The sequence below is a fragment of the Anas platyrhynchos genome, chromosome 10 (genome assembly GCF_047663525.1).
Source record: "Anas platyrhynchos isolate ZD024472 breed Pekin duck chromosome 10, IASCAAS_PekinDuck_T2T, whole genome shotgun sequence".
Classification (NCBI taxonomy): Eukaryota; Metazoa; Chordata; class Aves; order Anseriformes; family Anatidae; genus Anas; species Anas platyrhynchos.
The window spans coordinates 21915447-21929387 of NC_092596.1; the positions used below are offsets into that span (position 1 = coordinate 21915447).

A 13941-nucleotide genomic window follows, 5' to 3' on the forward strand; every position below is an offset into this window, starting at 1 on the left:
TGATACAAGGTCTTCTAAGGCAAATATATATAATGATTCGAGTCATTTGTTCAGTCAGAGTGTAGACTTCTAAAGAAAAATAAGTATGCATAGATCTGTATGCCCACACATTTCTGTCTAGATGTAAGAGATGTTGGCTGTTTGTTTTTTAAATTTACCCTGTAAGTAAAATGTTGAGACATGATACTATCTGAGCTCCGATGGTAAATTAGTGCACAGATTAATCATGTTTAGATTTTTTTTCCCTACTCCATTTATTTTTATACCAGGACCCACTGGAAGCACTTGGAATACTACATGTAAAGACAGCCACAAAAATCTGATTGTTTAACAAATCATTGCTATGCAGTAACAAGGTAAATTGGGTCCATAGACATAGTTCTCCTAGCATTTAGGAAATCTGTTGATAGAACAAAACACAAAAGAATAATCTGCAAGGTCTGTAATTTTGATACGTTATAGTAGGTGAAGTATGTGAATAGATAAATTATCTTCTGCAACATCAAAGACAGAGGTATTTGTGAGTGGGTAGTGGCTTGGGAAAGGCAAGTGATTATTGGAGTGCTACAGGAGATCAGCATTAGCACCAATTTTGTTCATTTTATAAACCAGTGGTCCGGAAAAAAGAAAAGGCCATGGAGCCGAGCCGTGGAGCACGCTCTGGTTTCTGGGCTGCAGGGGAGTGGCGGGCCATGAAAACCTTGAGGTCAAGCAGCCAAATTCAGAACGATTTATACAAGATGTACAGGCAGATGAGTAACTGTCTTGTTAGTGAGGTACATGTATGTAGATTGTGCAGAAAGGCACTAAGGAAAGCAAGGAAAGAAGGACATACAGAAAAGCTTATGGGGGTTGTTGCTTCACTAGGCAGTGTGGGTTAAAGGAAATACTTCTCATAATTTTAATTATTTTTAATGGGTGTAATTTCTTTCTTTTAAGAAGAATACCCATTTATTTTTAAGCATGGGGTGCTGTCTACTTGCTGTATCAACCACACGCTGCCTGCAGGAGGGGGTCCTGCACGCCCCACCTCTGCCTCACTGCCTCACCTCAAATGCGTGATTAAGTAAATGATAACGTGTATTTTGAAAACTAACTCAATTTATTATTAATTTGGAAATTTCAGCATTCAGTTTACAAAAGGGTTTAAGGAGGTTCCAGCACCCGAACTGTGTTTACTTTTACTGTGAAATGTCAATTGCCAAAAGAAGAAAAAGGGCTCTACAGTACTTGCTTCAATTACTGCAGGAGCTGTCGTTAGAGAAACACTACACTTTAAACTTATGACATTTCTTCACTGAAATAACATCATCTACAAGCTGCTGATATAATATTTTGTTTCAATCTATGCAAGAGTTTATTATAACTGAGGCTTAATTAAAAAAAAAAAAAAAAAAAAAAAAAAAAAGCCCTAAGCCAAATTGCCTAGCAAGAAACTAAAATACTGATGGAGAAGAGAATATAAAACTAACACTGGCTGAAATAAGGACAATTTATATAGAAATCTATTCCTAATAATTAGGGGATCTCAGTAATTAGTCCATATTTTTCCAGTTTTGTACATTTTTTCCCAATACCTTTGGTTTAGAAGGAAGTATTTATCTTGGGCAGCTAATAGGGGATGGACAATTTGTTCTTATTAAGATAGCCATTACCAGCACAGTCACTTTTTCTCATTTCTTCTGCCTTTGATTATTTTTTTTTCTAATTTATTTAACATTCTCATAATTTGTTCTAAATACTTAAAATACTTACTTGAACCTCCTCCCCCCCTGCCTTTTTATTAGCTTCAGGTATCGTATATTAACAGCTGGAAAGATTGCAGTCTGATCTGTGTCACAAAAACAACAAACTCAAACACAAGAAATCTCATGCTTTAGAGAGCACTGAAAATTTGTTTATGAAAAGTACTGCTTATTCACTTGCGTTAATTCCTTTTTAAATCAGTATGAAAAAATAAGGCCTTTATTGGTAACATAGTTAAGGGTTTTTAGGAAATGAGAAAGCAATTAGCTCAGACTTGCTTTATATGGCATGTGTCTCATACAGAATCACAGAATCACAGAACAAACAAGAAGCCACAGAACTAAATTGGAATAAATGAAGTTGTCATAGTCTGTGAGTTCCAATGCTAAAGCCTACCATGAGTTACTTCTCCTAATGAGTGTTATTTGATATTGACTGTTAGTGAAGAGTGCATCTTCTTGCAGGTTAGATTATCATGACAATTTGTTCCATCTTTGTGCAAATAATGGTGCATTTTGGTTTTGGTGATATATGTCTTCTAAGACCAATAAATGCCTTCCCTAGTAGAGGAATGTTTTATGTGAGACTGTGTGTTCTCCTTGTGTTCTAGAAATCTGGAGTTATATAGTATTACCAAAGAAAAACAGAAAAGTACATATTTCCTGAAGAGGCATGTAAAGGTTTGTAATTGTTTTCATCTTTTTTATATTTCTTCTTCAGCTTTTCAGTGCTATAAACTGCGATGGCCTTCTTTCAGCAAAGGTTGAAGGGATCTGATTCATTTTTAAAGTGTTTTATTTCTGGCTTCCTATCAGAGCAGGGAATCAAATGTGGCTGCTTTAGGAATATTTTTTTCTGAGCAGAAGGCAGAACCTAAATGGCAGAACCTATTTTACCTAGAAGGCAGAACCCTGATGGCCCACGATTGTACCAGTGGCTTAGTCAGGGATCTCCTGAAGGAGGAACTTTAAACTATAGATCATTTCTAGTAAAAATGTATAGTATCTTAAAAATACGTCTTTGTGCAGGCATGTCTCAGCTTGACCAACATGCAGCATCTTTAGTAGCATATTTAATATATGCATTTAAAGACACGCATTGTACATTCACTCATGTGAGTATGCCTTGGTGAAAAAACCTGCACATTTCAGACACAAAGAAATGCATATGCATGTCACCCTTTTTGTGGGCACATCCACAGGCTCAGCACCAGGCACTGCTTGGGAAGTGGGGCATAATCCTGTCTACACTTCTTGACCCGAAGTCATGTTCTTCAGCCTTTCTTGAAAAAGTTTAATAGTTTTGCTGTAAATTAGCTGTAATTTAAATTAATCCAAGTTAAATGTAATGTAAAAAGCTGCTGCATGCTACAACAGTGGGAGATAGATGGACTGGATCTTCTTCTCTCTTCCCACCATCCTTCCCCCTCTCCACAGGTCCAGGGACCTCCAGTAATGTTGGCATTACTGTCTATGTCAGCAGACAGTTCTCTGTCTGCTGGTTGTACTGGCAGCAGACTGCCTTTTGAGTGGTTGTACTAGCTTAGAGAGGCAGAAAAACAAACAAACAAAAAAAAAAACATGGCCAACATGAGACAGTGATCTTGGCTTTCCTTTTCACACATTGTTCTTTTTTTCCCTACATATTTCCTTTTTAAGATGGGGGTTAGCAGAGAAAAGCTTTCTGTCTGTATATCCAAATTCTGTTAAAAGCAGTCACGTTGAAAGGCATTATAATGATAATCCATGAAAGTATGTGAGATATGAAAGTGTCAAGTTCTCACTGTGATTCCTTTGAACTGGATTTGTTTGTATTTATTACTTGAGTAACTTGAGGTGTTATATATGTGAGTAACATGACACATAATTTGAGCCACTTTTACAATCATTATAGGTTTCTATATCTGTAAATCTACCTAGTTTGGATTTTACTCGGTTTTAATATGTATAATGTATTTTGTTTTAATTTGTCAAAATCCATAACTCACAGTTACAGATTTGTCCTTGTGAAATAATATCTGTAAATTGTGTGTGGACAGATAAAATCTATAAGCTAAAACCATGGAGTACCAGCGTATGTGTGTTATCTGGCAAGGTACATGTGTTATCTTTCCGTGGTATCTTATGGAATGTTGGGTAAAGTGCAGTAGTAAGTGTTTTCAAGAAAAGTCCTGCTAATTTGCATGCTCTTGGTTTCATATCCAGCTCAAGAGAACACGGAGCTGTGTTTTTGGTTTGTTGTGTATTTGCAGCACAGTCAGATATAGAGTAAAGCAGGATTTCAGGATGTGGAGCTCAAGTTTGATTTAAAATCAGTTAGCATCTCTTTTCTCTGCTGTCTTTGCTACTTCCTTTTTCCCCTATTCTAAACCATAATTTGTGTACTGTGAGGCCAACACTTTTAAGCATACTGGTGTAGACATCTTTATTAGGTAGGAAATGCTATTGATTTTTGTTTTTCCTTAAAGCATCTAGCTCTATGTGTTCAAGCTTCTCATTGACACTGAGATCTATATGCTCCAGTGTTGTAACGTAAAAGCTTTGAGAAAACAAGAGTTTTTTTAACTATTGCAGGAACTATGAAAAAATAAACTGTTTATTACAGAGTGAGGCAATACTGTTATGCATATTGTAGTCCTATGAGGCAATGAGATCTTCTGATTTTGATGAAGACTTATGAAGAGTCTAAAAATAACTCATACCCAGTACAGAAAAATATGTGAAAATATATGGTCTATCCCTTCAATCCACAGCATTAAGTTAAATTAATAGAAGAAATTGTACAGTACATGATTGAATCCGTGAGGGATATAGTGTGATATTGTATATTTGCCTAAAAGCTCTCTCTGACAGCAAAAACAATGTACCACAGTATGTTTCTTTCTTATCTAATGGAAAGAATAACACACAGAGGCTCAATTCTTGTAATGAAAACCCCCACATTAATTTTATTTTTTGATGTGTCATTGTAATTCAAGAGATGTTTTTAATCTCAGGATTGCTAGGGCACAATAAACCATTTAAAAAGTATTTGGCAAAGATCCCTGTGCTTAGCAACAGCTCCTTTCATTTAAAACTGTTTTTTGAACCAAGCTATTCAAAGCTTTGTTCCACTTATTAAAATAAAGTATCTTACTTCAAACAAGTATTTGAGAGAATATAATCAAGAGGATAGCATTCAAATACAATGCGCAGAAAACATAAAAGGTAGCAGCATGAAAAACTCAAATACTTTGTGTATGTTTCCTTGTTTTTCATTAAGAAAAATATATTAAAATGAAGTGTACTTAAGCGTGTGTTTTTTTTCTTTTACCTTTATAGGTTATCTAACGCTCCATTTCTTACTACATTCTGAAATTCATTACTAGATTTAAAATAAAATTAGCTGTGAACTATTTTAATGAATGAGATACTGCAGTAAAGTGGTGTGTTTGTTCCAGTCATCTCAGTGTTATAAAACAGCAACAGAGAAGCTAAATATAGAATAAAGTCTATTCATTTTGCTGCTGGCTTTATACTCTTATGTGAGTTACAGTGTTAATATGTTGCGCTGTATAACCATGAAAACTCCACTTTCTAATGAGGTATACACGTTCATCCTCAGCTTCATTATGTAAGCTTACGTTGACAATTTATTTCAGATTTTTGTGAGTATCATTTTCACTTTATCTTAGTTCTGCCCTAATTTTGTTTTCAATTTTTGTATTAAAGGCATTGCCAAGGTAATAATAGCTTCAGTAATAATGCAAGTGCAGTTTCCCCTCATAAGGACATGGTTCACTGGTCAGTGGTTCCTATTTCTCCTGTGTACCTCAAAAAATAAGGAAGGATGTGTCATGGAAGCATCCTCCTCTGTGAAGAGGATCTGGGGCCCAGTTTATAGAATGCCTTCTGGAGAGTCCTAAGGGTCCTCCGTTCACTCTGAAGTCAGGGCAGTTCGAGGTGAATGGGCTAAGCATAAAGAATAATAATTCTATTTTGCAGAAGATTTGGCTATTTTAAAATTCTGGTTTATTTAGGAATGAGAACCCCAAACTAGAAAGTTCCCAGTCAGGAAAAGGCCCTGACTCTGCTGCTCTGAGTGTAACTGCAGGGTTACAAACACTGCCTGCAAATCTGTTCCCACTGCCATGTGGCTTCCCGGGAAATCTTGACCATCCTGTATAATCCTATATGTAGCTGATAAAATGTTCATGACCCACCAAAGGTTTGGGGATAAATGCCTTGAAAACAGTTTTTGGATTATTGCGAGTCTGTATAGATAATGCTGTATAACATTTTCAGGATGACCACGACTGCAATATCAGTTCAATTTTAAATCATACATTGTGTAGGCAGAAAAATGGTTATTTCCAAGATGTTAAAAAGCTAATCTGTTCTGATAAGTTTTTGTATCTTGCATAGATATAGCTTTTTTTTTTTTTTTTCCATTTAATTTTACAAACCAAGTTGGGAGCCTTGACATTTATTGGGCCCCCATATTTTTCATTTATATTCTCTCTAGTCTTCACCATCTGTTATGACAGTAAATAAGTTTCAAATAAGCCATATCTTCCTCAGCATGAGTTGCTTTTTCTGAAAAAAATAAAAAATTAAAAAAATAAAGTTGCAGTTGGATGTGATATTTGAAGTCACAGCTTGTCTTCAAATATTTAGTAGCGTATTCGTGTGCCAAGGGATATCAATCTGCCATTTGATTTGCTTACAGTATAATAAAGATTATCCATTCCCTTCTTTCATAGATATGTCAAGGCTTTTAATTACAATAGTTTGGGGAGTAGCTCTTTCTACAGCCCTTTTTCCATTTTGCATTGACTTAATATCCTTCTTTCCTATATTTTTGCACATTAAATTCCAAAAAGATATAGTCTTTGACTTTGGTGGATGATCTTGCTAGCTTTTTTTGGTATGCAAAAATAAGAATTTCTACAGAGATTTTTTTTTCCTCTTATATTTATTGTAGGCATCAGGGTAAATCTGAAGAGCTATATATTATTTGGTTTTTATCTTAATCTTTCTTTGTTGTATGCCTTGGAAGAACACTTCAGCAGAGAAAGGATGTGACTTGGATGTCAACTTTGTACAGGCATGCCACTTTGCTTTCAGATCTTTTCAAAATAAATGATTTGTCTCTTTTCTTGATTGAGGCATTTTCTTCATCCTTTGAGGATAATGATGTAAAATCACAGATGGTTTTTGTTTCTTGTCTAGTAAACTGCAACAAATGTTTCCTTAAAACTTTCCCGAAGTGGTTCTTCTAACAAGGAAATGCTCCAAACCAAAAGTATGCCTGAAACAGTAAATGTTTCTTGTGAACTGTATTCTTACATTTTTTTTCCATTGCTCAACAACTTATCTCTAGCCCTTGAGCTTCCCAAGGGCTTCCTAGATATGTTTGCCAGTAGCCTATGATAAATCAGTATTTGTAGTTGCTTATGCCTTCTACCTGCCTTCTATAAGTAATGTTCTGCGATTCAAACCATCCTTATACCAAAGTATTTTTTTTTTGCATCCACTTTTGATATTTCTAAAGGCTGTATATATTTTTATCAGGTAGATATTTAGATCTGCTTCTTTTATCTGTGTTTGGGTATGTGGTACCAATTGCTACTTTCAAAATGGCCCCAGAAAAGTTACCATAAAAAAGCATCAGCTTTGCAAAACATAGAGGAGCTGAGGTTGACTGCAGTATGATTTATATGAAAAGACTCAGGCAACTTCTGTTATAGCTACAACATTCATTATGCAAAGGTACTTCTGAGTTTAAAAAAAAAATATTGTTTTATAGCATTAAAATAAACTCCATGTTATAGTCAAGATTGATGCACAATTAAGATTAACCTTTTTGTTTGTAGGAAGATTTCTCTAACATTTTGATATTCATAAGCTTCCTACTATAAAAATAAAGCTTTTATTCTTATTTTTATATATGCAGTAGTTTCTCCTTTTCTACCTGTAAATAGAGTAATTGCACTTTGTTATGATTTTCTAGTATTAGATTAATTTTATAGCATGTTCTGAAATTTCATTCTCGTTCAGCATCAATCTTTGTTTTCTTTTTATTACAGAATTATACTTACAAATAACATCATTTCAAAACAATAAACATAAACATATAATGCAATATAGCAGGTTTATGGAGTAAACATTTCATTTGAAAGAAAATTCTACTAGCCTATGCTATTACTTCACAAAAGTGGCAAGGTCAGAAAATCTGAGGGTTAGTAACAAAGATATTTATATCCCAAGATGGGGACACAAATATTCAGGGATCAGTGACTAAACTTGAAAGAAAATATAGAAGGAGAATATTTTGTCTATGGTTTATCTCTTCCAGAGAAGGGGTCTTCGTTAAAACACTGATTTTCAGTTTAGAGTTAGTGTACAATGTAAGGTACGTTGTATCAAAACCAAATGTTATTCCACAGAATCAGTTTCTCGAAGCTTAGATTGTTGAGTGTTAGGTATTTCAAAAGAGAATTAAAAATCTTCCCACACTGCCTTTGCAGACTAAACGACTTCTTGTTAGTATGGAAAGATGACAAATATGAAGCCAGGTGGTTAGTGCAAGGCAAGAACTGTTTAAGAGATTTCTATTTTTTTTCCATAGAAAAAGAATTGGAAGAAGTATTAAAGCTGCAGAATAGTATTTTTGATCAAAGTGTAAAAAGTGGAAATAGGAAGTAGTCAGAAGATTCAGAGGGGATTTGGAGACGAGAAGGGTTTTGACCCTTGGGGGTGTTGGTGAAGGATGAGGAAAACTAAATGGTCTCTTGATCACTTATGAACTCTTCTGCTTATTTAATATAGATTTGCTTACCAGAAAACTCTTTGCTTTGTCAGGGTCTTTCCCTGGTTCTATTTATTTATTTATTTATTTATTTTTAAACAGCAGCAGTAAAAATAAAATTAGAAATATATTGGAATTATATCTATGTCAAAAGGAGACTTTACAATTGGAAAAATTTGGAAAAGAGCACAAATTTCTGTCAGTTAAATGTCATTCTATAACTTTTCAATGTAGAATTGCACTTACATTTATGCTAAAGAGCTTTTAGAATCGTATGATCTTGAATTCTGAATGAATACTTATATCTAATAATAAAAGTAAATGTCACATGAAATAAATATGCAATAAATACAATATAATTTGAAATTTGGTGTATTTGCTTCAGTTTATTTTTGAAAAAGTAATGTTGGTTGACTGGTATTTCCTTGCTACAAGTATTTACAAATAATTATGTAACACAGAATTACATGTAGATTATCAGATTTTCAGTACTTTGTCCTTTTTCAGTCCACTAAGATACCATTAATTGTCCTGAGATTTCTCTGAGCATTTAAGCAGCTGGCAGATTATCAGATCCCAATAATTTGAAAATCTCTAGCTCACTGAGTACTTTTCAACCTCTTATTTCTCCTTCCTAGACTGAGATTTCACCTGTTGATAATTTGATTGGTGTTTGAAGGTGGATGTGTTTGTTGAAAACCTTAGCATTTTTCATGTTTTTTCTTGACAATGCTATTGAATACTGAAATATTGAACACTTTTCCTACTGCTAATGTGCTTACAGCATGACTGACTTCTTTTTTTTTCTTTAGTAACTTCAATGTTTCTTGATACTTGCATCTCTTTTTAAATGTCCTTCCATATTTAATCCTATATTAAATTGTCTTTTACACAGTCCCTTAGCCATCTCACCTCATTTCCACTTTCTGCATCCTCTCTTCTATGTGAGACGAACTCATGTTTAGTGAATTCATCATTTGATCTGCATGCTTAAATTCTATGGATTTTATTTTTCTATCTTTATTCCTTTCTTTCTGGGGGTTCTGAACTCTCTCATTTCATCCAGCTTGCCTTACATCCTCCCATTCTCAGCAAGTTTCTTTCTACAAATAGGAATAGCATTTCTTCTATCCATCTTTAGTTGCAACAGCTGTCATCGATGCTTTCTTAGAATTGCTTTCTTAGAATTTGCAGGCCAATTTGTACTTTTTTTTTTTTTTTTTTTTTTTTTTTTTTTTTTGCAACACATTTAAGTACTTTAGATGCCTTGTTTTGGCAGATTCCTGTTATTGGTGATTTTACCTGTATCTCACAAAAAAGCCTTATCCACCTAATTTTCTTGATCTGGTATTCTGTATTAGATAGCCATCATGATAAATGCTATGTTCTTTATCATTGTATGTAATCTTGCTCTTTGCATTGCTGATCTGGAAGCAAATATATAAAGTGTTGTCTTCTAACATAGAAAAATGATGCAAGGGAAGAGGCCAGTTCAGGCAAAACTCTAAAGTGCTATCCTTCAAAGTCAAGCTCTTGGAGGCTTAATTCAGCTGTAGGAGCAGAGAGGGCGACCTTATAATATTTGCCCTTTGAAATGTTATCTTTCAGAGGTGACCTTTAAGCTAACTTGGGAGTCTGGCAACCTGGGTCCCCAGCACAAGATCCTTTTCATTGTCAGCCTCTCACAGTTGGTATCTTCTCTGCCTTTGTTCAAAACAGAATCTCCTTCCCGTTTTGCCTGCTTTGCTTCATAACTCTCTTGTAACTCATACTATCATTCAAGTCAAATAGAGTTAGCAAACTGTTGCCTTTCTCTTCCAGAGACATCTCAGAGTTTATAATTCTGCTGTGTTCTTTACAGACTTTATTCCATCTAGGTTAAATATTCTTCTTTGCAGTAACTTTGCAGTAACTATTCAAGAACACTGTAGTACTATGGGAAGACTTCGTAGTCTGGCAGCATTCCATACTCATTTTGGAGTTTAAGCAAACATTAACCGTGAAGTTAATCAGAAAGGAGCTGAAACACTCTCCTGACCTGGCAGGAGCAAATTAAGAATGTGACAGCATACAAAATTATGGAAAACTATATTAAATCATATGAATGGTTTCCAAGAACACAAGAGTTTGCATGATTACCAAATCAGCCGTCGCCATCTTTAGCCACGACCATTGTTTAGGCTTGCTCATGCCTGACCAGGCCGTGACTAATGCAGGTGTTTCTAATAGCAACTTTTAAGAAGTCACACATCCATTTACATAGCTTTTGGAGTTCTGAACCAAAGTTATGTATTTTAATAATGAGCTACGTAAAATAGAAGGCAAATTTGTATGAGTGAAGTTGAAAATTCTTTGAGAGTTTTAATTATAGATCAGATCTGTATTATTAATTTCAGTAGCTATTTTGGTGTCTTTAAAAATATTGACAACAGTTCTCTTTTTCTTTCTTCATGGTCTCATCCATGTTGCTTTGCTAAAAGCTCAGTATGCTGAAGAACCCTGCCTTGCTCCCTGAAGGCCCCTGGGCAGCGCACCAGGTGGGCACGCTCTGTGAGATGGAGTCACCAGGCCTGGGGCCTGTCCCTAAATTCCTGCAGCCTGCCTGCCATGTCCCTGTCAGCACTCTGCTTGCCTTGATTCATCTGCACTCTGTGAAAGCCATGACCTGAGATGCATCCCTAGTTCATGGGAGCTTGTACATCTTTATCAACAAGACAATCATGAAAGGGAGGGCCTAAAAAGCCCTGTGAGATTTTCAGCTTTGACTTCTGCATTTTTCCACTGCATGGCTAGGGCCTGTCAGCACTTTGTTCCTGATTAGTCGGGCAGCTAAAACAATACTGCTGCTATCTCTGTACTTCTCCATACTTTTCTGAACTTCATTGTGTTCTTGCCTTGTCAGTGTATTTTTTATCTGTACAATTGTTTCTTTGCTTGAATTCAATATGTTTGTTTTTCTAAATGACAGCAGAACTGGTATTTTGGTGTACTTCCATATTACTCCATCAATCACTGGAAGAGGACGTTGACACAGTGTTACTTTTGTTTTAAGTAAAACCAGGCTGCTTTTATTATTTGTGTGTGTGTGTGTACTATTTTCCACTATTCCCTTTGGACTGGGAAAATTGAGATTTCATAGGCCTAATCTTCTCAGCTAATATTATGAGCTACAGCTAAGTAGCATTTGTTGGAAAACAACAAGTTCATTCCATGTACAGTTCATTCTTCTGTTTGGCATAGATATAATGGATATAGCACATGAATTGAAACTGTTTTTACCCACTGTATGACTCAGGTTTTATTTATATGATTGCTAGCTAATTGTATTTGAAAGATTGTGTTTATTTTTCAACTAGAAGATAAATTTTTGATTCTGTATTTCTAGTTAAAATGAAACAGTGTAAGGTAATACAAAGAACAAATATGCAAGAGAGTGCAAGATGATATGAAGGAAAGAGAAAACAAGAGGGAAAATCAGGAAATGTGGAGAAGATCAGATCAGAAAGAACCTCTGGTTTGCCAGGAATTAGGTCTCTGGCCATTGGATATAAATGTGTTAGAGTGATTAAAGGCAATATAAAGGCAAATGGGTAAGATGAAGTCAGAACACTTCTCTGGAAGCATAATACAGTATCTGTAATATGCCAATTTCTAAATGAAAAATAGTAGTTGAGAGGTTGTAGTTAGTAGTACTAGCAGTATTTAAAGAAAAGGAGTTACAGTGTGTGTATGTTTGGCAGTTTTCCTTCTTTCTCAAAACAGTAGAGAGAATTGCTGTGTGTCTGACAGCGTGGATGAAGGCTAAAGGAAAGTAGATGGCTGCAGACTGATGTCTTCACTGTGGCTGTAGATCCCTGCAGGGTCAAAGACCAATAAATAGAAAAGGAGAATATGTGAAAAAAATGGGTGTTCTCACTGGACTGTGGCTGGTTAAAGTTAACAAAAACTGCCTATGTTTTGAAGACAATTGGAAGTGCTAAAGGGTTTGAATAATATGTTGTTATACAAAGGAGAGAAGAGATGATCTAGCTAAAATAGTTCTTTGGTAGAAATGCTGCTTCTTCACTCATGCTTTCAGGTCATTTATAAACGTAGCATGGTTAATATGCTGTAAGAGCAAGCCTTGAAATACTTCTTAGCCATATTGAATGTTGACCAGTTCTACCAAACATTTCCAGCTCCTTAGCTAGTGTTGATATTCAAAACAAACAAACAAAAACCCTTCCCTCCCATTTATGATTATTCTATAATAAATGTTGAAAGAACTAACAACTTTTTTTTTTTGAAAACAATATAATTATCACAATCCATACAATTGTCATAACTATCAAATCAATACAATTAGTTTGGTTTTTGTAAGGGCCCAGTGATAGCTATCAAAAAGATCTGGCTTTATTCATATATAAACAAATTTGGTAGTTACAGGCCCCCAGTTATGGACAGCTCAGATGTCTCTGCTCCTTTGCAAGCCCTGGGGCTGGAGTGGAAGCCATGAATTGCTGTGGAAACACACTGTGGTGTACAGTTTTGGGTAGAATTTGTCCCCTGTGATCCGTATGGTGTTCCACGTGCATAGCCAACTTACTCAGCCGTTGCAAAGAACGTGGCGGGACTACACTTATTGAACAAATATTATTCTTCATGAGTAATTTTCTTGCCTGTCGTTTTTTGGATAAGAAGCAATTTTTAAAATGTGTTGTCAGAAATCCATCCCTTATGCAATAAAAAACTCAAAAGCTGTGCCTGATGACATACAAGATGTCCAGATCTGCATTGGCTCCTTCTCTGCAATCTGTTTACAAAAGTTAAAAAATGCAGCAGAATGAGTTGGTTTGTAAAGGTGCTTTTTTGAATGCTAAATCATATCTGCAAAACTAAAATGCTAAAATTTGTTTTGTTTCACTATACAAGAGTCTTCTGAAACAAGTTTTGAGTTAATCTGATGTTTAAATTTAAATTAATTAAAACATAAGTATTTACATTTGGAGTCCATTTTTCTCTCTCAATTGAAAAATTCCTAGTAATTGAGGAAGTAAGATATTTCTCTGTGGCTTATATGATCATTTGCATTTTTTGCAAAAACATCTGAAAATTATATATGCAATATTTCTTTTCCAGTAGTGTTCATATTAAACTATCACATAGTATTTTTTTTGACTAACAAAAATCTCTATCAGAAGAATTTTGAATTTACCGAAATGTTGGTTATCAATACATTTTTAATTTTTAAAATGCTTATTCCCAGGTATTTCAAAGTTCTATTTGGTACCTGGGTGAGTAATCTGCATTGTAAATATGTGGTGCATCTTATTTCACATTGATTTAATGCACGTTATTAGCTTATCTGAAAATTAATTCAATGATTTCATGCTTCTCTTGAGATCTCTGTAAGCCTGCAGGGATTTG

At 34.9% G+C, this 13941-nt stretch overlaps 1 long non-coding RNA gene across 6 annotated transcripts in view; it reads left to right on the top strand.

The window, feature by feature from the left end:
- The window catches only part of LOC106014542 (uncharacterized), a 144517-nt gene that overhangs the window by 70719 nt on the left and 59857 nt on the right, over positions 1–13941 (top strand). For 4 of the 6 annotated variants that reach the window (XR_011811646.1, XR_011811649.1, XR_011811647.1 and 1 more), the window contains exon 2: positions 2357–2426. The exons of the other annotated variants lie outside the window; for them this stretch is intronic. This is a non-coding gene — a long non-coding RNA (uncharacterized lncRNA). The remainder of the gene's footprint in view (positions 1–2356; positions 2427–13941) is intronic. 6 annotated transcript variants of the gene reach the window in all.